Source organism: Nannobrachium achirus (assembly GCF_963921795.1).
Source record: "Nannobrachium achirus genome assembly, chromosome: 21".
In the NCBI taxonomy this organism is placed as follows: Eukaryota; Metazoa; Chordata; class Actinopteri; order Myctophiformes; family Myctophidae; genus Nannobrachium; species Nannobrachium achirus.
The window spans coordinates 19553973-19579938 of NC_137828.1; the positions used below are offsets into that span (position 1 = coordinate 19553973).

The 25966-nt window shown below is 42.5% G+C and overlaps 1 long non-coding RNA gene across 1 annotated transcript; it reads left to right on the forward strand.

Annotated features, from left to right (window-relative positions):
- The first annotated feature begins 23810 nt into the window (after positions 1 to 23810).
- Positions 23811 to 25215, forward strand: LOC308306902. Its single transcript, XR_013963185.1, has 3 exons — positions 23811 to 23997; positions 24145 to 24247; positions 25018 to 25215. It is a non-coding gene; the product is annotated as an uncharacterized lncRNA (long non-coding RNA).
- Positions 25216 to 25966: the final 751 nt, after the last annotated feature.

Below are 25966 nucleotides of genomic sequence, written 5' to 3' on the forward strand. Positions count from 1 at the left end.
CGTAAATTTCAGGGAGAAAAAATAAATGATTTGTGTGTGTGTGTAGTCAAAACTAACTACTGTTTTTACATCAAACATTTTCAAATACATCCTTGAATAGAGAAATTATTAGTTAAATTGTTTGGTCTTCCTCATATTTAAAGAAAAAGGATCCCGAGAGAGGCGGGTATTAGAGAGACCGAACGTTGACCAACCAATGAAATTTAATGTAGGAGGGATCTGGATAATTGCAATAGGTTAAACTGACCCTCCCCATGACAACTGATAAAATAACTGGTGCAATATATTTATACCTTGATACCATCTAGTTTACATAAAATAAACCTATTCGCACACAAAATAAAAATACAATACATTGAATAAAATAAGAAAGAAGTTGGCATCTGTGGTGTTCATGCAGTCTTGTATATTATATTTTATATTGTACCAAATGTATATACCTCTAGTACTGTTACATATGGCTAAACTGCCTACCCATGGCCTAGTATGAGTGTAGTGTGTACAATTTTAATGTGAACAACATAAATTTCAGGGAGATAAAAGAAATGATTTGTGTGTGTAGTCAAAACCAGCTAGTGTTTTACACCAAACATTTTCAATCCTTGAATGACTTGCATTTCCCCCTGTATAATAAACATCATATAATAAAGCAGATGAATTACAAATGTGTTATTCACTTAAATGGGCAGTAATGACATATGTTTATAGAATCATATGCAGTTTTATTGTCACATAAGTTACAGATTTTGATCGTCGCAGTTTTACATGCGAGTGCTGCCTGTGACCACTTTTACATTGCATCTAATGAGCGGTCGGTTTATTTTGGCCCCCGGTTCTTATCAGTGTGACACCAAATTTCCATATTATATTAATCCTGTGAAGCACTATTTGTTTTAAATTACATTTTACATCTGATAATAGCATAGAACAATTTATTCACAGGGATCAATAAAGCTTTGACCCTGACGTGATTTGAACACGCAACCTTCTGATCTGGAGTCAGACGCGCTACCGTTGTGCCACAGAGTCCCATGTCAAATTAATGTTGGGGGATCCCAATATGACAGTAAAAAAAAAAGAGTCTTGTGACCATATTCTAAAAATATTAGATGTATTTGCAAAATGTGCTGAAAGCAGCGGTTGTCTCACTTGCCTGACAACTAACTAGCTAGGACCCACTGCCACTAGAAGCACCTACTGTGACGTGTAGCATATAGAAACGTGCATGAGATAAGATAGTGTGTGACTGCAACAAAATTTCATCTATGTTTTTATGTTGATATAGGTATAGTTAAAGTTTATTCACGCTTCTAAAAACGTACAGTAGGTTTTCATTTCACGAAATGCAATGGTGAATCTTACAGGTTTTTAGTATGCACAGTATACTGTACTGTAGATAGTGTACTGTAGACAAATTTGATATAGTTGATGTTTGATGCTAATGTGTTTTCTAGGATATCAACACATTTGGTATTAGTGAACTGTTTTTGCATTTAGAAAACACTCTTACTTCAGTTCAGATAAACAAGGTTATACATAAAGATGCATATCCATCGCTATGACCATAGGTAACCCATGATCCTATCATTAACTTAACAGTAAAATGACAAAAAAAATATCCAAACTATACATTGAAACCATACTTTCCGATCACCTATGCAAAAAAAAAAAAAAAAAAAACTTTCAGTTATTTACACAGTCAATTGATATTAAAAGGTTGTTGAGCAAAAGTCTGTTGAACACTTTATTATTAGAACATATTGTGTATTTTGTCTTCACGTGAATGCCCGAGTTATGTTTTTTTAATGTTTTGTGTGTTATGTTTTGTGTGCTAGTCCCAGTGTGCAGTGACGATGCTGATGATTTCTGTTGGTGATGTATATTTGTGCTGAATATACAGTAGTTGATTACTGTAGGTATTATGCAGGCCAGTAGATGTTGCATAGTTGTGTTGTATAGTTGGTCCTCTACACTTTATGATTGATATACTGTGTACAGTTTGTAGGAAACAGTTTGTAACAAACAAACTGTGAAACAGTTTGTAGTGGGAAAACAAATATGTAGTGAGAGGAAAATAGACAAGTATAGTGTAAATGAATAGCTGATCCTCTATACCTGCCCGCTATACTGCCAGTGAAATACAATAATGTCATAGATAAAACACTAAATAGTAAGCTTATGCATGGGCTTAAACGTTTTACTGTAAATGTACTACCGTACATGGTGTGAGGCTCATGGATGGTACAGGCTGATTACAAACGTAGTTACCCTACAGAACACCCAGGAAATAAACAATAAGTTGTTACCAGATGTATTATAGGATTAACGATTGTTGTTGAAACTAGTCTATTGAGCACATTGTTTGTAAAATATTGTGACTTTTTGGTTTCATGTTTTGCATTTTGTCATGTGTTTCGGCGTTGTCCTGCTGTAATGTGTACGGGTGTTGATGTTTTGTTGATGGTGTGCTGGCTTTTGTAGTTATGTTGATGTGTATGACGGTGAGCTTTTTTAATTGTAGTGGGAAAACAAAATGTAGTGAGAGGAAAATAGACAAGTATAGTGTAAATGAATAGCTGATCCTCTATACCTGTCCGTTATACAGCCAGTGAAATACAATAATGTCATAGATAAAACACTAAATAGTAAGCTTATGCATGGGCTTAAACGTTTTACTGTAAATGTACTACCGTACATGGTGTGAGGCTCATGGATGGTACAGGCTGATTACAAACGTAGTTACCCTACAGAACACCCAGGAAATAAACAATAAGTTGTTACCAGATGTATTATAGGATTAACGATTGTTGTTGAAACTAGTCTATTGAGCACATTGTTTGTAAAATATTGTGACTTTTTGGTTTCATGTTTTGCATTTTGTCATGTGTTTCGGCGTTGTCCTGCTGTAATGTGTACGGGTGTTGATGTTTTGTTGATGGTGTGCTGGCTTTTGTAGTTATGTTGATGTGTATGACGGTGAGCTTTTTTAATTGTAGTGGGAAAACAAAATGTAGTGAGAGGAAAATAGACAAGTATAGTGTAAATGAATAGCTGATCCTCTATACCTGTCCGTTATACAGCCAGTGAAATACAATAATGTCATAGATAAAACACTAAATAGTAAGCTTATGCATGGGCTTAAACGTTTTACTGTAAATGTACTACCGTACATGGTGTGAGGCTCATGGATGGTACAGGCTGATTACAAACGTAGTTACCCTACAGAACACCCAGGAAATAAACAATAAGTTGTCTAATTATTACTATGGTCCCTATCATGTATTGAAAATATATAAATAGGAAGAAAAAAACAGAGATAATCTACATCCCTCAGACGCTGATTTTATGTACTGTAGGAGCACAAAACTCAACTAATGAGTATTGATAGTGATAACCACTGTAACTATGTTAAGGTTTGACGAAATTCATATCAGACACCCTGACATAGTTAGTTAAGGCTTGCTAATGTAAAACAAATAATAACTAAATATTTACTGGTCTGTTAATATTATTTGCACTATAACCTTTTAAAACTCTGTGTATACTAATTGCTTCCAAACGTTTTTTATTTAAATGGTATTTATTTATCTCGAGACCCAATCGATAAATTATATGTTTGCCCCCAAAACGATCAACATAGCTTCAGTACAAGCCATAATTGTACTGTAGATCTGTCAGCGTCTACCCCCCTGTCACATCTTACTCTCTCTCTCCATGTCGCCTCGTTCTGTGAGCAGGTAGATCGGCTGTTTTTCATTACTTATTTATTCTTTTATTTTCATGTATGGAATTTCTCACTTTTGGCTAGGTAATAGGTTTCTATAACTATATCCATGTGTGCATACTGGAAAAATATATAGTGCATTATCCACTAAAAGTGCATGCCCTGTTTCTACACACCCTGTGTTGTGGTCACTGAGCTTAGCAGTAGGCCTATCATTGTTTTACACCACCCCCTGATGTGTGACCATTCTTCTACTGGCATGGACCTGCTGTAGTTAACCCATGCTGGGGTCAGGACCATAGTTAGGTAAAGTGATCCATCCCCTCTCCCTGTTGTGGACATCACACATGTTGCAGCATGTCCATCCAGCCATATCCACTGTCCCCAGTACATACAGAATGAGACTAAAGTCATACATAAGAGAGCCACAATCTCCCCCCCAACACGGTGACCCTCCATTCACCAATGTGTACACAAACCTTTATGACAGAGGAGTCACAATGCTATTAATCCAAAATCATCATCTCCCCATCCTACAAGGAATAGAACCCCAGGCTGATCGGTAAACCGCCCTCAAGAAAAAGCCATTGCTTTCCCCATCCCACAAAGCTGCCCTCTCTCCATTCACTAATTACAGTCACGCTAAACCCATCCTTTAGAAAAACAATAAAACACCCACTGTCTTTAAGAATGAACACCAAACAATACACCCCAACATGGGCCCTTTATACACTTTTGAAACACCTACACACACACACACACACACACACACACACGCACACACGCACACACATGCACATGCACGCGCACACGCACGTACACCTACTGTGACGTCACCAACTGCCCTCCCGCCAAACACTGCCCACTATCCTACTCGTGTTGATCGCATCCCAAAAGAACAATAAAATAAGATCTGGTTGTCCCAGAGGTGAAATGGTCCTTTAATGCCAGTCTGTCGTTCTTCTGGTGAACACTATTAGGATTCAGGAAACAGCTACATCATATTCAGCAGTCACCCAACATTAAAGGTGATACACCATGAAAATTCACTTTTCCTATTTTAAAACCTTTTTTGGGGGGTCCCACTAGCACCTTCTATCCTCACAAAGTCCCATTTCAGACCGTTGTGTCTTTCTCTGGTTTTGGGAAGGTGGAGGTTAAAAGCATCCCACAGGTTCTCAAAAAAGGCTGTCCAGATTTGCTGCCGTTTGTGCCGTCAATAATGGCCGTTTTTGAAGAAGATTTTTTTTTGGTGGTACTGCAGCTGAAAATGCTCTGAGAGCCATTCAAAAATGAGAGGCTCTCTATTCAGGAGTGGTAATTTAGCCTCAAACCTTTTGAAAAACGTTTTTGGGACAAACAATATGACATAAATACTTTTTAAATGCATGGTGTATCACCTTTAAGATTTCTCTTCAAGGCATTCCTAGACTTACTGTATTCTTGTCTTTCGTCACGACATGTGAGATATTTCATGGCATGTCTTGAGACTGCCTTAAAAAAGGGAAATGATTGGAGAAGGACTGTAGAACGATGTAGAACGATCAAACACCTTGGATTTTAGCATATTTGGCAGCAGACACACATAGGGAGCTGAAGAGGCTGCGTACAGTATTTTGTTTCTACTGTCTTGTGTGATGCCAGCAGGGGTGTCGCACCAAATTCTGGGCCCCGGGTACAAGGATTCACTGTGGGGCCCCTGTGCTTTAACTATTGAAAAATAGCAGATATACAAGCTCACAGCGCGGCACCGAGGGCCGCGCTGCGAGCTAGATCTGCTATTTTTGAAAAATCATGAAAATCTTTGAATATTTCAAATCCTTCTAAGGTTTTGTTTTTAAAAACTTATGTTTCAATGTCAGGGAGCTCAAACCTTTTCATGTGAAGGACCCCCAAAATGGTATGTATTTGGCCACGGACCCCCATCTCAAAATATTGAGTTCCAGGGACCCTCCCAGAAGCATAATTTGAGTTACAAACGTTCGCTTAAAAAATACATTATATTCAAAGATTTGCACACATTTTCCACGACTTTTCAAAAATAGCAGATCTACAAGCTCGCAGCGCGGCACCAAGTGCCGCGCTGCGAGCTTGTATATCTGCTATTTTTTCATAGTTGCTAGGGCCCCTCCACCTTGGGCCCTAGTAACTCAGTCCCACTTTCCTACCCCTTCTGACGCCCCTGCTTATGTGTGATGCCAGCCGTTTTATACTGGAACACATCCTCTCTAGATGACTTTCAATTTGCAGTCTGAAATTCAGGTTTTGCTGTGTGGTGGAATTCAGATCAATCAATAATCATGAGAATGAGGAGACAAGACAATTATATTAGGTGGTGGTATGGTCAAGTTTATATAACATGATATCATGGACAGAAGTACAATTAACACTGGTCAGTGGTAAAAGAGTTCTGCCAAGAAGAATGGTCTAACACTAGAGTTATACTGTGGCTTCAAGGCCTCTGGAACGAGCTGTACCATAACAAGATAGGCTTTACCAAAACAATAACTACTCAGACACTAGGTAGACATCTAGACTCTTACAAGCTTTACAGTATCAATGATGTGTCATTAGGCTAGATATTAATCTATCTATAAATGCGAGAAGTTTCTGCGTGCGTGTCTGCGTGTGTGTCTGTCTGTAATCCGCATATCTCGAGAACCGTTCGTCCCACCGGCTTCAGATTCGGCACGCGCGCTCCCCGCCGCGGCACGGAGTGCAGTGCCGGGCCTCGACCCGACCCGACGCGCGGTTTTCCCTAACCGGCGCGAAACGTTCGGAATCTCCTTATGCGGAAATCGGTGCAAAATCGGCGCAAGCGCTGAGTCATTGTGACATCACTGCAGTGCCGGGCGCAAGCGCTGAGTCATTGTGACATCACTGCAACTCCATATATGGGCATATGAGATCTCCATATGGGCATAAGACTGAGAACTCCATATATGGGCATATGGGCAGATACAGAGATATCCATGGGCATATGGGCATGTGGGCATATGGGCAGATACAGAGATCTCCATGGGCATATGGGCATAAAAGATGGACACAGATAGAGTATAGACAGATATATCCGTATATAGGCATAAAAGGGACACAGACTGATACAGAGATCTCCATATATGGGCATATGGGCAGATATGGACACAGATAGAGTATAGACAGATATCTCCGTGGGCATGTGGGCATATGGGCAGATACAGATTCGGCACGCGCGCTCCCCGCCGCAACTCCATATATGGGCATATGAGATCTCCATATGGGCATAAGACTGAGAACTCCATATATGGGCATATGGGCAGATACAGAGAACTCCATATATGGGCATATGGGCAGATACAGAGATATCCATGGGCATATGGGCATGTGGGCATATGGGCAGATACAGAGATCTCCATGGGCATATGGGCATAAAAGATGGACACAGATAGAGTATAGACAGATATATCCGTATATAGGCATAAAAGGGACACAGACTGATACAGAGATCTCCATATATGGGCATATGGGCAGATATGGACACAGATAGAGTATAGACAGATATCTCCGTGGGCATGTGGGCATATGGGCAGATACAGATTCGGCACGCGCGCTCCCCGCCGCAACTCCATATATGGGCATATGAGATCTCCATATGGGCATAAGACTGAGAACTCCATATATGGGCATATGGGCAGATACAGAGATATCCATGGGCATATGGGCAGATACAGAGATCTCCATATGGGCATAAGACTGAGAACTCCATATATGGGCATATGGGCAGATACAGAGATCTCCATGGGCATATGGGCATAAAAGATGGACACAGATAGAGTATAGACAGATATCTCCGTATATAGGCATAAAAGGGACACAGACTGATACAGAGATCTCCATATATGGGCATATGGGCAGATATGGACACAGATAGAGTATAGACAGATATCTCCGTATATAGGCATAAAAGGGACACAGACTGATACAGAGATCTCCATAATGGGGTTTGCATTAAAGGGCGGGGCATTCATTCCCTATTTACATCTTCCCGAGTTGGCCAGGTCGCCGACTAGACGCTGGGCCGCCCGAAGGGCGGCCCAGCTTCTAGTATAATCAATGAACACTGTATCTACTCTATAACGTCACACATAATCAATCATGATAATCTCTAATCTACTGCAGCTGTCACATTTACATGATATAGATTTAGACCTGTCACAATCCAGCAATCAGTGTATCGTTGCTGTCAGGTGGAAACATAGACTGTATAAAAGATATGGACAAAGCCAAGCCATTGGTTTCTATGCAGCGCAAATGACACAATATGGTTCCTTGGCATGGGTGTTGCCATCATAGATTGTAAAGGCACCAGAGGATGCTATTGGCTGCCAACGGTCACGTGCAACCACAGAGATACATGGGAGAATGTGGTCGGAGCCTCCCGAAATACAGCACACAAAGAAGAACACAGCCGGCTGGTATCAGTTTAGTTGGCCACGCCCCCCGCAACTTTATCATCAATTTTAACATAAATGGGACCTTATTTTCACAAAACGCATATCATCGAATATTGAAAGGCAATTTTTAACTAGCGATAGGAACCATAAAGTATTCATGAAAATGTTAATTAAGGTTAGAACACGAAAGGGGGAAATGAATGGGATCCAATGGAGAACAATTCTTTCTGCAACCGGCCAGGGGGAAAACAACGAAACTAGCGGCCAATCATAGGAAGTTTTAGTTCCGTATTGGGCTCATTTTAAATCGGCGGAACTATGCCCCTGGGTGGAAACCTCATATTATGTCCAAAAAATTCAAACGAGCAAAAAAAAGGTAGCAGATCTACAAGCTCAAAATGCGTTTTGGGGGCTTGTGGATCGCCTATTTTTTCGTTACTTTTGTGTGACACTGTAGTATGACAAAGTATAGGCATTAATTTATGGAAAAAATACAACGAGTTGAAATATGGAAACTAGTAAGACGCCTCAGGGGGGGACATGCGACCTCACCCTAAAGGGCGAGGTTGCGCCAATTCTTGGCCATCTGGCCAGTGATGTATATCGGACCACTTACCCATATATGGAGACCCCTGCATGATAGTCAACAATGTGATGTCAGAACATGCCCATATATGGGCAATGGGCATTACCAAATATGAGCATTCCCAGATATGCCCTTAATATTGATGACATCGGGATAGGGATCTCCATATATGGGCATAAAACGGACAAGGACATAATTAAAATGTGCAAGTGTGACTCGTGACGACATCAGCGACCTCCATATATGGTCATAAAAGGGACATCAAGCCAGAGTGTGATGCAAGTGTGACTTTTGACGACATCAGCGACCTCCATATATGGTCATAAAAGGGACATCAAGCCAGAGTGTGATGCAAGTGTGACTCGTGACGACATCAGCGACCTCCATATATGGTCATAAAAGGGACATCAAGCCAGAGTGTGATGCAAGTGTGACTCGTGACGAGCTCAAAGGGCCTAAGTGACATTTTCATTTTTTTTCACAGGACAGCTTTCCATTGATTGTAATTATTTAATAAAAAGAAATATGTTTAATCAATCTATACTTTAATACAGATTAGGCTTCAATGAATGTATTTTAAATTATACTTTTTTAATGTTGTTTGTAGTTTAATTATTACAATCAATGAAAAACTGTCCTGTGAAAAAAATGAAAATTTCACTTAGGCCCTTTGCGCTCCAAGCCCTCGATATATGGGCATAAAAGGGACATCAAGCCAGAGCGTGATGCAAGTGTGACTCGTGACGACATCAGCGATCTCCATATTTGGGCATAAAAGGGACATCAAGCCAGAGTGTGATGTCAGAGCGGCAAACTCATTCTGTTAAGAGTGGTTCCCATGACATCACAGTGACATCAGAGCATGATGTCAGAGCGACAAACCCATAGAACCACCGTGTGCATATACACGTCTACACGTCCGTCGACACGGACAAGCTGTGACATTTCTCGTGGTAAACTGCGACCTTCGGTCGCAATAAGAGGTTTCCTGGCCGACAACAGCGGTATCTAAAAGATGGACATCTTGTGCACGGGCCTGTTGCCAGATAATATGCACAGGAACAACAGGAAGGCATCCCATTTGTTTCCGCGACTAATTGCCTGGGCTTGTACGAAAACAGGAGACAGCCTAGTAACGGCATGGCCTCCCTGTCCAATCGTTAGCCATCCATAGTAGTACAGGGACCGTGTGCGTGCGTGTGTGTGCGCGCGTGCGTGCGTGCGTGCGTGCGTGCGTGCGTGCGTGCGTGCGTGCGTGCGTGCGTGTGTGTGTGTGTGCAGTTTGTGAATGAAGCTGCACAAATCACACAGCAGCGTTCAGTGGGAAAAAAATCAAACCTCGGTTCGAACTGAAGCGGTGAATTAGAGCAGTTCCAGATCTATGTTTTTGATTCAGATGGGTCCCAGGGACATTTTATGAGTCCCGTTTTTACTGGTGTGTGTGTGTGTGTGTGTGTGTGTGTGTGTGTGTGTGTGTTTTTTTTTTTTTTTTTTTACCGCAATGTGCTCGCTCTCTCTCTCTCTCTCTCTCTCTCTCTCTCTCTCTCTCTCTCTCTCTCTCTCTCTCTCTCTCTCTCTCTCTCTCTCTCTCTCTCTCTCTCTCTCTCTCTCTCTCTCTCTCTCTCTCTCTCTCTCTCTCTCTCGCGCGCATGCACAGATCCTGTTCATACTGGACGACGGTGAGTGAGTGAGGACAGACATGAGCATACATTGGAAGCGGCTAGTCACCGCTTAAAAAACCACGCTGGGGAAGCTGGCTGCTCCGGTGTGCTTGTCCTAGTGGGGTGAAGCCGGTCTATGCCTCATTAGGCCAAATGGAAAAAAGTGATCTTCATAATGACTTGACTAATAACAGCACAAGTGCTAAAAGCACTAAGTGAGTTTCGAAGTGCGTCACACTCGTGCGTTTCACAATTGTTTATGGCCGAAGGCGGTGGTTCTGTTTTGTGACGTCGTGCGGTGTGATTTCATACAGTAAGCACTCGATCACATGGTAACCTCATTAAGTCACCATGATCAAGTCTTCCCTCCTCTTTACAGATGTCTTAAGACTACTATACCAGGGGTTCCCAAACTTCTTTGTCTCAGGGCACCCCATAAATATTGTTTTAATCCGAGGCACCCCTACATTATAATTCTCACTCCGAGCACCTTATATTTATAGCATAGGCCTATAGTCGTTGTCGGGTGGAAACCTTGTATGTTCCAAACCGTTCGTTTTGTATTTATCATCTATAAAATGTACTAAACTAGTGAAAACAGCAGATCTACAAGCACACAACGTTTTCACTAGTTTTGTGCGACAGTCTTGTATGATGAAGCAGGGCTTTGCTTTACCAAAAGACGTACACATTTGAAACTTGGAGATACAAGGTTTCTGCCCAACAGTGATGATATTTTAGTGATTATGTTGCGAGGAAAACGTTGAGATAATAGACATTTTGGTTAGAACTGACTGAAAATAACTTTGTACTTCAAGTTTAAAATGATACTAAATATTTTTTCAAGTGTCCAAATAAATTCCAAATATTATCAAATGATCTCGCGGCACCCCTGGACTGCCGTCGCGGCACCCCAGGGTGCCCCGTCACCCACTTTGAAAACCCCTGTACTATACCATTAAGTCACTGCTCAAGTCTTCCCTCTCATACAGAAGTCCAATTGTCCACTGTACATTTTTTTTTACTATACTTACTATCAAAACCTCCACCGGCTGTCTTTCTGTCAGTCTGTCCGTCACATGTCACGTCACACTTTTGCCCTACTCATATCTCTGCCACCGTTAGCCCCTATCCATGCCACACTTTGCACACACACACTCCTTGGCTGCCAAACCACAACCTCCACCCCTCATTTGGCCTTCTTCTAGCGCCACCATGAGGCCGATTCTTGCAAAAACACATTCTTGGACACTGCTCCTACAGATTCTGCCCTAAAATCACGCAAAGCGGTACACAGTATCTCTAAAGTCATGTCATCAACATGGATCTGTCCCATTTCCCATATTCCCTCCTGATTGGCTACCATTGCCTTCTAAAGTTTGTGTATCCAACCTGAAAATTAGGGAGTCTTACTCGATGTGTACGTTTTGTCCGTGTAAATCGTGTAAACATGCGTGCCATTGACGCCGACGTGTAAATCTGTGTGCAAATCGAATTAATAATAATGATAATCATTAGTTGGAACAATAGAGCAATCAAAGCTCTGTACAATCTGACCTCTAAGTCTAGTTTGGTAACAGTTAATACATTATCAATCAATGGGACAGGGGAACGTACATAGCTCATGCAACCTCTGCCGTTCTGTCTGCTAACCTCTGCGAAGTATGAAATATGATTGATAACCTTATGCAGAGGGTAAATTCTTAATTATAGCAATGCATCTTGCAGAAAACGTACGGAAGGCGTTTTCGTTTTTTCATGGAGTCGTCCTGCAAAATGAATCTTGGATTCGGGGCACTGTGCAGAGGGTGTCAAGTAACTCGTGAACTTTTCTTTTTTCTTTTCCCCCGCTGCAAACTGCAACGAATGTAATGCAAGTTACCCTTATACGCTGGGGTAAGCACTATTACATCGGTTTGTTTTCCTCTTGTTCCTCTTGTAGTTGCTGGACGGTGACCCGCTCACCTCGACCCTAACCCCCGGCCATCCATTCCGAGGCTGCTCTCCTGTCAGGCGCCCCGCCGAGGTTACCTCATTAAGAGGAATGTGGAACATCTGCGCCGCGGCCTGACAACTTGACTTAGGCCTCCTGGCCGCTGCCTGCCGCAAATAAGAACAAAACCCTCACAAAACCGTCTCTTACGGCGAAGCAGCTAGGGACGTGCTGGCCATTGGGAAAAGCGGGACAACTCCCGAACGGCCGGCCATTAGAAAAAAAAATAATAATAAAATGATGGGTTAGGGTTATAGAGATCTCTCTCTATAGCGCTGAAATGAGGGCCTCTCCAACTCTTTTCCCTGGGCTGAATCAGGGGCCCAGCACGTCCCTGCGGCGAAGCGCGAGGAGGACCGCCGCTCCCTCTACCTCGTTTAGAGGCGATCCTCTCAGTCACAGTCGCTGCTGTGGATTTGTTTAGGTTTTGGGCGATAACGCTGCTTTATCCATGGTGGCTATCTATTAGACAAGCTGCTGGCTGTTAGAGAACCTCCATGAATGCATTTAAAGGTCCGTACCGGCATCAACGCATGGTCTCCTCATGTATTGTAGGTGCTGTACACATAGACCAGTTCTCCAGAAAACACTTTAGCCCTATTTACAGAAGAAAACAAGCAACAAGGTTTTTCAGGGTATAATGCAGGTTTTTCAGGGTATAATGCATCTATGTGTCACACCGCAATGCTGCTATTTTCAACGAATTAATGGAACATTTTCAATATTTTCACCTGTAATAACATGTCCAAAACAGAGATGCCAAACAGAGTTAGCACCTTTATTTGTAGGTTTTGCCATAGTCATTTAAACTCATGAAACGTACTTCAATAATGAAGTCGTTGGCTTTCATTGCAGTCAATATTGTATGTCATGAACAAACTCAACTCATACAATGTAACTAAGTACATGTACTCTAGTACTGGACTTAACTCTTTCAGTGCCACCTTTTCACCACTAGAGGGCGCCCAATGGCCATAGAATCCACCATAGACAAACGCTGGTATATGCACAAGCCGTGCGCAGCCATGACGCGCCTGAACACTTTCCTTTGTGCATGAACAGGGACAGGATGAAGTTAGCTACTGGCTACCAAGCATTTTAGAAGCCCTATTTTCGGCGATTTAGCCATGATTAAACCTTGCACACCTCATGGATATGCATGGAACAGAGAAAATGAGCTCTAAAGATCCTGGATTGCATTGGAGTGGATGGTAAATATCGGCGGCGCGACGCTCTCGCGGGCCGTGTAAACAGATGACGGCCGGCGGCCCGGCTCGAAAAATAAATAAATAAATCGGCACACTGATATAGAAAAATAAAGCCAAACTAGTTCGGAATTGGCACTAACTAAGAGTTAAGTACAATTTTGAAGTACTTTTACTTTACTGGAGTATTTCTACTCCACTACTGTCTATCTCAGAGGCAAATATTGTACTTTTTACCCACTACAAGTATTAGAAAACTACTACAGTAGTTACTTTGTAGGTTTCCATTATTATTTCAAAACACACATTTACCATTTCAGCCCTATTTAAATAGCCGATCTACAAGCTCACAACGCGTCGTGATGTGATGCGTTGTGAGCGTATAGATCTCCTATGTTCAAAACATTTTGTATGCATTTAGAAACTTTTGAAACTGGGCATAATGAGTAGTTTCTACGTTTGGTACTTTAAGTAAATTTAGATACCGATACTTTTGTGCTTTTATTTAAGTCAATTTTGGATTCCAGACTTGTGACAGAGAATTTCTACATTGTATTTGTAGTAATGATATTTTTACGTAAATAAGTAAATAATGTGAGTTATAGTTCCACCTCTGCCTACCGTACACCTACATGCTCAGTTTAGTCAGGAAACACTCACTTCAAAGTAGATTTAACCATGTATTGCAACAAATGGAATACGGTTAAACTTGACGTTTAAGTGCTCCGTGTTCGGAGATGTTCCCTGCATGCCTGCTAAACAATATCAGGGAACTTTAAGCAAAACCCCTCATAGGGCTACAATAGTAGTACAATAGCGATACATTGAATACAAGCAATATTTGAATCAGTAGACATAAAATCACAGGTATTTGAGCCTATGCCAGACTCTGATCAAAAGGTAGATCCAAGACAAGCAGAGCTAGAGTGAATGTAGCCTCGCGTAGCCAGGCTTACTCATCTGCGAAGAGAAAAGCCTGGTGACAATAGAAGGCAGAAGACGTTCTAGGAGGTGGGGCTGAATTTCACCGGAAGCTGTATTTTTTTCACAGTGCGGTGTTCCTGCAAACGTATTCCCTGCACGAAAGAATCTGGTCTACGTCTCCTGCTACGTCGGTTACGCTCGCAATAAACAATATACAAACAAAAACATTGATTCAAGCAATGTTACACCTATTAAGAGTGAGTTAAGAGCTACAATCTATTTTAGTTTTTTCGCTGGGGAATGTAAACAGACCCGCATCGCATGACGTAACGTCCGTTAAACGCAGCACTTCCGCTAGGAATTGTGGAACACACCGGAAGCCCTATTGTCTACAGGGTGGAGTGAATGCAAGCCGTATTCAAAGGGAGTGAGCTCTGATTGGATTATGAGTGTGCTGTAATGACAGCTGATTAAAGCTGAGGTCGGGTGAGACTCACTAGTCCTGCATAAACTAACGCTATATGTTTCATTTCATAGTTACAGTACGTGACCCACCTCTAGCAACATACTGTACTAACTACAAACAAAAAAAAAAGGTTGGCACAATTAAATACCAGTAAGCAGGGGCGTCACACCAAATTCTGGGGCCTGGGTACAAGGATACGGAGCCCCGCAGTGGCCACTGGAGGGAACAAATATATATATAATGCTAATTCGTGGCCACGAAATAGTAATTGGTGGCCACGAAATAGTAATTGGTGGCCACGAAATAGTAATTTGTGCCCACGAAATAGTAATTAGTGGCCACGAAATAGTAATTGGTGGCCACGAAATACTAATTCGTGCCCACAAAATAGTAATTGGTGGCCACGAAATAGTAATTGGTGGCCACGAAATAGTAATTGGTGGCCACGAAATAGTATAGTAATTGGTGGCCATGAAGTAGTAATTGGTGGCCACGAAATAGTAATTGGTGGCCACGAAATAGTAATTGGTGGCCACGAAATACTAATTCATGCCCACAAAATAGTAATTGGTGGCCACGAAATACTAATTCATGCCCACAAAATAGTAATTGGTGGCCACGAATTAGCGTTATATATATTTTTTCCCCTCCAGTGGCCACTAGGGGGCTCCGTACAAGGATTCACCGTGGGCCCCCCCATGAATGTTAGCTATTGAAAAATAGCAGATCTACAAGCTCTGCGAGCTTGTAGATCTGCTATTTTTGAAAAATTGTGAAAACGTGTGCAAGAAACCAATGTTTCCATGTCAGTGGTGCTCAAACTTTTTCATGTGAAGGACCCCCAAGATGATGTGTATTTGGCCACGGACCCCCCATCTCAAAATATTTAGTTCCAGGGACCCCCCAGAAGCAAAATTTGAGTTACAAATGTTCGCTTAAAAAATACATATATTCAAAGATTTGCACACATTTTCACGACTTTTCAAAAATTGCAGATCTACAAGCTCGCAGCGCGGCACTCGGTGCCGCACTGTGACCTTGTATATCTGCTATTTTTCAATAGCTGAAGTTACTAAGGCCCCTCCACCTTGGGCCCTCGTAACTCAGTCCACTACCCCCCCCCCCCCCCCCCCCCCTCGACGCCCTTGCCAGTAAGACTCCCTAATCGGGAGATATGCGACCGCCACGTCGCATCCACAGACGACATAACTAATTGATGTTGATTTTCCAAACAGTTAACCTTAATAATGTTTGTCACTTTGTGGGTGGCGGGCGGCACGTTCGAACTGGGAGTGGCGAGGTTCGGCCAACGGAAGTATATCTTTGGGGTAATATGCCAGACAGACAGACAGACACGAGAGCGTCAGACAGACTCAAATTTAATTAGACCTGGGGATAACAACGCTATGGCTTACGCAAGTTTTCCCCGGGAAAATAACCCTTAAGTGTAAATAACCCGATCTGTGAAAGATTGCTGGATAGGGATCAAGTGATGAGTTGTATATAGCGAAGTGTTTGTTGAGTTGGAGCGAAAGTAGGAATGGATTTACGCCGGTGAATAATAATGGACGGTCGTGTGAGTCACAGAGCGTGAGTGTGGAGAGAGAGAGAGAGAGAGAGAGAGAGAGAGAGAGAGAGAGAGAGAGAGAGCAGGGGCGTGACAAGGGTAGGAAAGTGGGACTGAGTTACTAGGGCCCAAGGTGGAGGGGCCCTAGTAACTTTAGCTATAGAAAAATAGCAGATATACAAGCTCACAGCGCGGCACCGAGTGCCGCGCTGCGAGCTTGTAGATCTGCTATTTTTGAAAAGTCGTGAAAATGTGCGCAAATCTTTGAATGTATGTATTTTTTAAGTGAACGTTTGTAATTCAAATTTTGCTTCTGGGTGGTCCCTGGAACTAAATATTTTGAGATGGAGATGGGGGGGTCCTTCACATGAAAAAGTTTGAGCATCACTGACATGGAAACACAGGTTTCTTGGCACACATTGTCACGATTTTTCAAAAAATAGCAGATCTACAAGCTCGCAGCGCGGCACTCGGTGCCGCGCTGTGAGCTTGTATACCTGCTATTTTTCAATAGTTAACATTCACGGGGGGCCCCGCTGTGAATCCTTGTACCCAGGGCCCAGAATTTGGTGTGACGCCCCTGAGAGAGAGTGTGAGTGCCCACGCAAAGCTCATGGTGTAATGTATTCTGATGCTACCTCATTTCCTATTCCTCTCCAAGGAGCCTTTCTGCAGCTCTCTCTCTCTCTCTCTCTCTCTCTCTCTCTCTCTCTCTCGTAACGGCATGGCCTCCCTGTCCAATCGTTAGCCATCCATAGTAGTACAGGGACCGTGTGCGTGCGTGTGTGTGCGCGCGTGCGTGCGTGCGTGCGTGCGTGCGTGCGTGCGTGCGTGCGTGCGTGTGTGTGTGTGTGCAGTTTGTGAATGAAGCTGCACAAATCACACAGCAGCGTTCAGTGGGAAAAAAATCAAACCTCGGTTCGAACTGAAGCGGTGAATTAGAGCAGTTCCAGATCTATGTTTTTGATTCAGATGGGTCCCAGGGACATTTTATGAGTCCCGTTTTTACTGGTGTGTGTGTGTGTGTGTGTGTGTGTGTGTGTGTTTTTTTTTTTTTTTTTTTACCGCAATGTGCTCTCTCTCTCTCTCTCTCTCTCTCTCTCTCTCTCTCTCTCTCTCTCTCTCTCTCTCTCTCTCTCTTCTCTCTCTCTCTCTCTCTCTCTCTCTCTCTCTCTCTCTCTCTCTCTCTCTCTCTCTCTCTCTCTCTCTCTCTCTCTCTCTCTCTCTCTCTCTCTCTCTCTCTCTCTCTCTCTCTCTCTCTCTCTCTCTCTCTGCCTCGCTATTTATAACAGGCAACATCTTTTCATCTCCGCGCTGATGCAACAATTAGGTGGCACACAACCCTATAAATTGTTAAAACCAGCACCTTTAATAAACAGGTGAAGAGCCTTTTTTAACCCGTTCAGACCGGAAAAAACAACAGTGACATTTTCAAGATCTTGAATGGTAAAACGGTGAGTTTGTATATAGCGCTTTTATCCAAGGCGCTTTACATAGATTGTGCATTACATCCACCCAAAGAACACACACACATTCATACACCGATGGCGGAGGAAACCATGCAAGGCACCAACCTCCAACTAGAAATACTGTTCCTTCGAAACAGTGTGGGCTCGCTTCCACTCAAAAAATTATAGTAAAAGGTGTCAAGGTCCCAGGCAATGCTCTGACGGGCCCAGTCCGGCCTGTTCGAAGTGGAGCGGTGAATCTGAGCAGCTATACCCTGTGTGTGTGTATGTACTGTACTGTACTGTACTGTACTGTACTGTACTGTACCTTACTGTACTGTAGTGAAAACAGCCGATCAACAAGCACACAAATGTGTGCTTGTAGATCTGCTGTTTTCACTTATTTTGTGCAACGGCCTGTACGATGAAGCAGGACTTTGCTTTGTGAAAGAACATACAAATTTGGAGATACAAGGTTTCCACCCAACAATGACGATATACTAGTGTTGTTGCTGCTCTTATACCACCATTATTACTGGGGTTGGTGGGGGCCAGACAGTAGCCCCCCGCAGGCCGCAAATGGCCTGCGGGCCGCCTATTGGGGAACCCTGCTCTATAGCATTCAAGTGAAAGAAGCTGTCTAGAAGTGTACTGTACAAATATGTTAATCCATGTTTGGGAATTGCACTGCAAATATGCTCTGTCTGAAAATGTTAGTCCACAGACTTGTTTGGCCAGTTAGGCCAACATCATTATTAACAGTTAACTGGAGGGGACCTTCACCAAGTTATGTCAGCCAGTGGCGTCAGTTCAGAAAAAGCTAAGGTATGGCAACATGACAGGTGTCTTGCACGTGCGCCTTCGCATTTTATTTTATACTCCCTGGAGCCCTATAAAAGCCTGCATGGCACCCTCATTCTCTCTCCCTCTCTCCAGACGACAGCACCTTTGTTTGCGTTCTCACACTTTACAACACCCCACACTATACTTAACACACATCCATGCATTGCTGACACTACTGATGACTGACTTACACACTTCATACCCTTTGTATATATTATTCACTTATGTTAATAAATTATTGTTATTATCTATACCACTACCGTGTGTCCTCCTCAGTTTGTCATGGCCTAAGAGCCAGGTCGTGACAGAACCACTGACATGTCCCTCAAGAAAAGACTAACTGAGCTCCAGATTAAGTGAAAAGGACCTTTTCTTTGACGATGGCTGGCCAGGTTGCTGACATAGAAGGATTCAAAAGACACTTATAGAATCGTGTCAAAATTCAGATTTTCACGATTTTTCTAAAATAGCAGATCTACAAGCTCGCAGGGTGCGGCACTCGGTGGCGCGCTGCGAGCTTGTATATCTGCTGTTTTTCAATAGTTAAAGCGTAAAATAATGATACGCAATAATGTTACCCGGTCTGAATGGGTTTTAATGACGAATGAATTTCTGAACCTACAGGAGGACGGTAATTTGGTCATCTACGGCTGGAAGCCCATGTGGTCGGGCCGACACGGCGGGGGCCCGACGTTCACCGGCTGCATGATGCAGGCAGGGGCGTCACAAGGGGTAGGAAAGAAGTGGGACTGAGTTACCGGGGCCCAAGGTGGAGGGGCCCTGGTAACTTTATCTATTGAAAAATAGCAGATATACAAGCTCACAGCGCGGCACCGAGTGCCGCACTGCGAGCTTGTAGATCTGCTATTTTTGAAAAGTTGTGAAAATGTGTGAAAATCTTTGAATATATGTATTTTTTAAAGCGAACATTTCGAAATCAAATTTTGCTTCTGGGGGGTCCCTGGAACTAAATATTTTGAGATCGGGGTCCGTGGCCAAATACATATCATCTTGGGGGTCCTTGACATAGGTTTCTTGCACACATTTTCACGATTTTTCAAAAATAGCAGATCTACAAGCTCGCAGCGCGGCACTCGGTGCCGCGCTGTGAGCTTGTATATCTGCTATTTTTCAATAGTTAACATTCATGGGGGGCCAGCAGTGAATCCTTGTACCCAGGGCCCAGAATTTGGTGTGACGCCCCTGGATGCAGGGGACTGCAACCTGGTCATGCACGTCAAGGGTGACAACCCCGAGTGCCACACAGGGACGTGCTGGCCATTGGGAAAAGCGGGACAACTCCTGAACGGCCGGTTCATTCATGCGGTGCGAGGCGTTGTGTGCTTGTAGATCGGCTGTTTTCACTATAAATCATTTTTAAAATGATAAATACAAAACTAACGGTTTTGGACATATATACGGACCCCCTTGTATACGTCACACTATTGGCCCGACTTTTTATCTCCGGCACCGTTGCCCCTATCCATGCCAAACTTTTTACACACACTCCTTGGCTGGCAAACCACAACCTCCGCCCCACCTACCTTCTCCCCTAGCCCCCCTTTAGCCCACACGTGTCAAGCGACTAGGCTACTCAGATAAGCGCTATATAAATTCCAGATAGGCCTATTATTATTATTATCAAACTACACAATACATGACCCAAACTATAGCTTCAGCCTCACGGCAAAGACATCAAGCTACACACATTATACATAGAGTACATATCCACATGCTCAGGGGCTGTCACATGCTGATTCAGTACATTTAAATCAAATAAGAGGCATCAAGTTTAAGTACATACTGTAGGTACATGCTGTAGCGCCGTCACATGTTACTGATACCTGGAAAAATAAGACAAACATAACCAACCCTCTATCTGTTGGCTGATGCAATGATACATCCACCAATGACTGTAGGCCCAAACCTGTCACTTTCTGAGGAGGATCTGCAAACATCACGCCCTCCACTCCACTATACGGTTATTTGAAATAGTTTAAGTTACCTGTTTTATCTTTGCAGATTTTAGAAGATTATTATTACAAAACACGTGTTGTGAAATTGTAGATTTATTTCATTTTATTTCGAAAGATTATTGATTCAATTATTATTCATTTTGATGTCAATATCAATTTGAATACAGGACTTTTACTTGAAAAAGAGTATTTCTATATAGGATGACTTTTTTCCATCACAGCCAATTCTCTGTGCACATCAATTCTTTCAGGTGGAAACAATCTATGTCCAGAATCTTTCCTTTTTCATTATTACTGGGGTTGACACTAAGGTGTGAGAGGCGCTTGCCTGTCGGGCAAGTAGACCTACAGGTCATGCTCTAATTGTCATGTCCACTTGTCCAAAAAGTAAATTTTCCATTATACAATGATAGGTAAAATGTGTGCTTGTCAAAGTCAAATCCAATTGATGTTAGCCGTGTGGTAACATAACAGCTACTTTGAGTTCCACTGAAAGGTGTAAAAAGGTAGCATTGCCTTTCAATCACAAATACTGAATAGCCTATAATATTTATTGAAGACGGAATGCATTTTCCTGTCAGGCAACCTGACATCGGACAACAAACTCCACTTTTTCTAATGTTTTAACGTTTTAACATTTTCCTTCCGTATTTACCACTTAAACCCAAAAATCTCACGACACGTCAATAAAAACGACGACGTTTAAATTAAAGGACAGCTTCTCCAATACTGGCGAAACATGTTCGAATAAATAAATATATTGGAAACTTTATGTAATAAAAAAAAAACTTTACCGAAGTTACTTTGAAAGCGTAACTTGTACAGTTACAAGTAACTCACCATGGCAGTAACTTGATCAAGTTATAGTTATGCCCCTAGAGAAATGTAACTTGTAAAGTTTCAAGTTACATAGTCTTTTGCTGTGCAGTGTCCAGCAAAAGACCGGCTTTTCTTGGTTCTTGGTTCTTTGGTTATTTTAAACACACAAAAAATAAGAGGTCTTGTTTAACTCATTAAAAGCCTCTGACTTTAACGGATTATAAAGTCCACAACGCCACCTTCAGGCTCCCATTCACTCCCGTTATCTTATTTTGAAGGCCAGAAGTGCACGCGCTGATTACTTCCGGTCTGACGTCATCGCATCCTGCGACGGAACCGATTGTTGTTATGTGGTGCCATGCTGGATTGCATCGGAGTATTTATACATGTGTTATATAAGCGAGCATCTGCCTCCATCTTCGCTTCTAAAGTGTAGTTTTGAGATAATGGACATTAAAGATGAGATCCCCCGTCCACCTCAATGTTATGGGATGACTATTTTGTGCCCGTGGAGCCGTGATGATGATGAATCAGCGACGGATTTCGTTTCCGGACATTCGGCCATTCTACTCGGTATTGTACTCGCCGTTACAGTAATAGATTACTTTAGATAGATTTACAGATCTTTAACTCTTGAGCGGTTGGTTCCATTCCGTTTCATTTTGCGCTCTAAAGAGTGAAATTATTGTTAAACATCTGCGTTGCTTAATTTACAAGAAGTCTACCCAATTAGAGAATGCAGCAGCATTGTTATTGCCTGTTATCTCTCCTATGGTACCATATCAATACAGCATGGAATTGTGGATAGCATTTTATCCAACGATAACAACATATTCTACGTTTAGGGTCTGATAGGCTATACATGTCATCAAATGGTGGTCTGTGGCTCAAATGCTGAATAAAGGATGGAACTAGATATGAAAGGGTTGAAAACCTCTGACTTACTGTACAGTGCATGATCTGGGTCTGTCTGTCACATGCTAATAATACCTGGAATTCATGTTTAACTTAGAGTCATCAAGCCACACAAACATGAGCAAACCTCTATGTGTTGGCTGATGCAATGATACCTCCACAACGACTGTAGGCCCAAACCTGCCAGGTACCCAACCTGGGGTGACAGGGCCACCCTCTGGACCCAACTCCCCAAACCTATTAGTCCGGCTGCCCCTGAGGTGGGGTCACTTGGAATACATATATATGGGAGGCGCTCTCCATTCCGACATGCCGCCACTCCGACAGTGACTTCCTATTGTCGGAGTGGCGACACTTCCACAGAGGTTAAGGTTAGGGTTAGGTTAAGAGATGGGGTTAGTTCTGTCGATAAAAATGACGACTTTTAAATTAAAGGACAGCTTCTCCAATACTGGCGAAACATGTTTGAATAAATGAATATAGGAAACTTTATGTAATAACTTGTCCACGTGTCATTCAGCTGTGAGCCCGGTTATGCAGAGTGACAAATAGCCCTAAACCTTGTTCAATAAACTCTCCCCTCAATAAACATTCAGGGCAGTTAGTAGAGTTTCTACCACTTTTTCGAGTCACGTGTTCAAATACTGGATTCTGATTGGCTAAATTCCGGAGGTTATGAGACAACAACTGCCGCAAAGTTGTCACATTTTCCAAGATCACTCCGCACATCCGGGTACTTTGTTTCCTTCCCCGGTAAGGAAACAAAGTACCCGGATGTGCGGAACACCTTTCAAACCCAGTGCCACAACGACAACAACAATGAGTGACTTCACGATTAACTTTGATTTACTCGGTGGATTATCTATGGATGAGTGGTTGGATTTACAAGATGAAGAGAAACCCAGTGCCAGTAAGAGACACTCGGATATATCCGAGAAGGAATTAGATGCGCTCGAGTTATGTCGTAGTGAGCCCGGTACCGTCAAACAAACTAACTGGAGTACGCGGTGTTTCCAGACCTGGTGCACACAGAAGAAAATTGTCACCGATTTGACAACCATCGGCAAAGAAGATTTAAATAAGATACTACGAGAATTCTACGCTACAGTCAGAAACGCTAAAGGTGATGAATATAGTGTCAGTAGTTACGCTGGTCTGCGAGCAGGAATGAATCGTTACATGAATGATCCGCCGTTGTCCCGAGGCTGGAGTATAATATCTGACAGTGAGTTCAGTAGCAGCAATTCTGTTTTTGTCGCTGTGATGAAGAAACTGCGTAAGGAAGGAAAAGATACCTCGACCCACCATCCATCCATAACAGAAGCAGACTTTAATAAAATCAAACAATCCAGTGCTCTGTCTCCTGCAACACCCCATGGATTGTTACATAAAGTGTGGTTCGATATACAGCTACATATGGGGCGACGCGCAAATGAGGTTTGTTTATTATTATTATTTGTATTATTACTTTACTACTGACTTGTGTATGCACCTTGTGGGACTGGCTCTAATCTCGTTGTTCACTGAACCTGTTCTGTGTAATAATGACAATAAAACTATCTATCTATCTATCTATCTATCTAGGGAAACCGTGCGCTGAAACCAGAGTCATTCGTCATACGTAGAGATGAACAGGGTCTTAAGTATGCAACGCTGACGTTCAATGAAGAGACCAAGAATCACAAAGGTAAGGTAGTTATAACAGCCCCTGAACTGTAGTGTAGTGCAGAATAAGGCCACGCAGCATACTGAGATCACGTAGAGTTGTTTTATTTGCCCCACGGGACCACGTGAAAACTGTAAATGAATTCACATAACAAACACACATATTTTTAAACAAGAAATTATAAACATGAAATCTTTTTAACATCATCGTCCTTGTCTTTTTAAATGTCCGTTTTTAGTGTTCTTTTTAATGTCCATCAACCATAAAATGAGTGAATGAAATGTCCAGATCACAATGAACTTCAAGGTCACATAAACATAGAAATGAAATTAAAACAGTACAGACAAACAAACAGGTGGGTAACATACCGTGTTCGCCTTCTGCCAGAACACATTCAGGAGTGTTAGTTCTTCTTTTATTATTTTAAATTATTATAGAGAGACCCCCTCGCGGGACAGACTCCCTTCCTCTTCTGCAAACAGAGCAGTTCTGACAAACCCAGAGGCCGACAGGTGGAATAAGTAAGCACTGATTGAGTAAGCAGTGATTAGGGCACCTGGTCTGCACCCCACAGACCAGTGCACCTACAGATGGCACTATTTCACAGACAGTTACCCATAAAATAAACAACAATGAATAACACATCAGAACCTTATTCAAAAGGTAAATAAAAACACCAAAACCACAACAGCCTTACAGCGACCGTTACAGTAGTTACAACTGTGTTTTCTTTCGTGTATATGGTAGATGTGGTAGAACTATCTATCTATCTATCTATCTATCTATCAAAGATTACTCTGAGAAAAACAAAGAAAGGCTGCGTGGATTCATGTATGAAGAAGCCGGAAACCCACTGTGTCCAGTGGCTTCTCTGGAGAAATATCTTTCACTGTTGCCACCTGGAGCGCCTGCGTTCTACCTTCATCCAAAGAAGGATTATTCCAAGGGTCCATGGTAAGTTCATTGCCTTAATTTGTCTATGCTGTTTTTTATAAATAGTCCAGTTTTTCACTGCCCTCTAGTGGTTGCTGTATCAACGTCACTATGCGATTGCATTATGTGTAGACTACACTTCATTGACTCAAATGTTTATTTTTCACGGTTTATTGTTCCTAGGTATGCAAAGAGACCCCTGGGTGTACCTTGGAGAAATGCTGCCTAGGATTTGTAAATTGGCTGGAACGACAGTGTACACTAACCACTCCTTAAGAGCAACAACTATCCAAAAGCTTTCAGATGCAGGACTTGAATCGAGAGAAATCATGTCAGGTATATACTTACATTTTCATATTTTTTTCTTCTTTTTTGTTAAATGAAACTAACTTTTTCTATTGCAAATCTTAAAATCTTCAGTGACAGGGCACAAGAATGAGAGCTCTCTACAGTCCTACTGGTGTCCAAACATGAAGGAGAGGAGGAACTGGAGCACAATCCTGGCAACAGGAGCTTCTGCTGCAGGATCTGCTGGGGTTGGTGCAGGATCTTCTGCTGAGGTTGCTGCAGGCCCACAAAAACGCCCTCTGCCAATGGACTCCCACACACCAACAGCAGCAAAACGTCTTACCCCTGACAACTACTTTAATAACTGCACCTTTTCAGGAAATGTCACCATAAATATGAATGAACATCATGACAACAAGTAGCCTAGGCTATGATGTATTTTTTGTTTTTGCAATCACTGGGAGTGGGGCGGGAGTGGGGCTATATGGTGTTTAACAGCACAAGGCTCTGGTAGTAGGT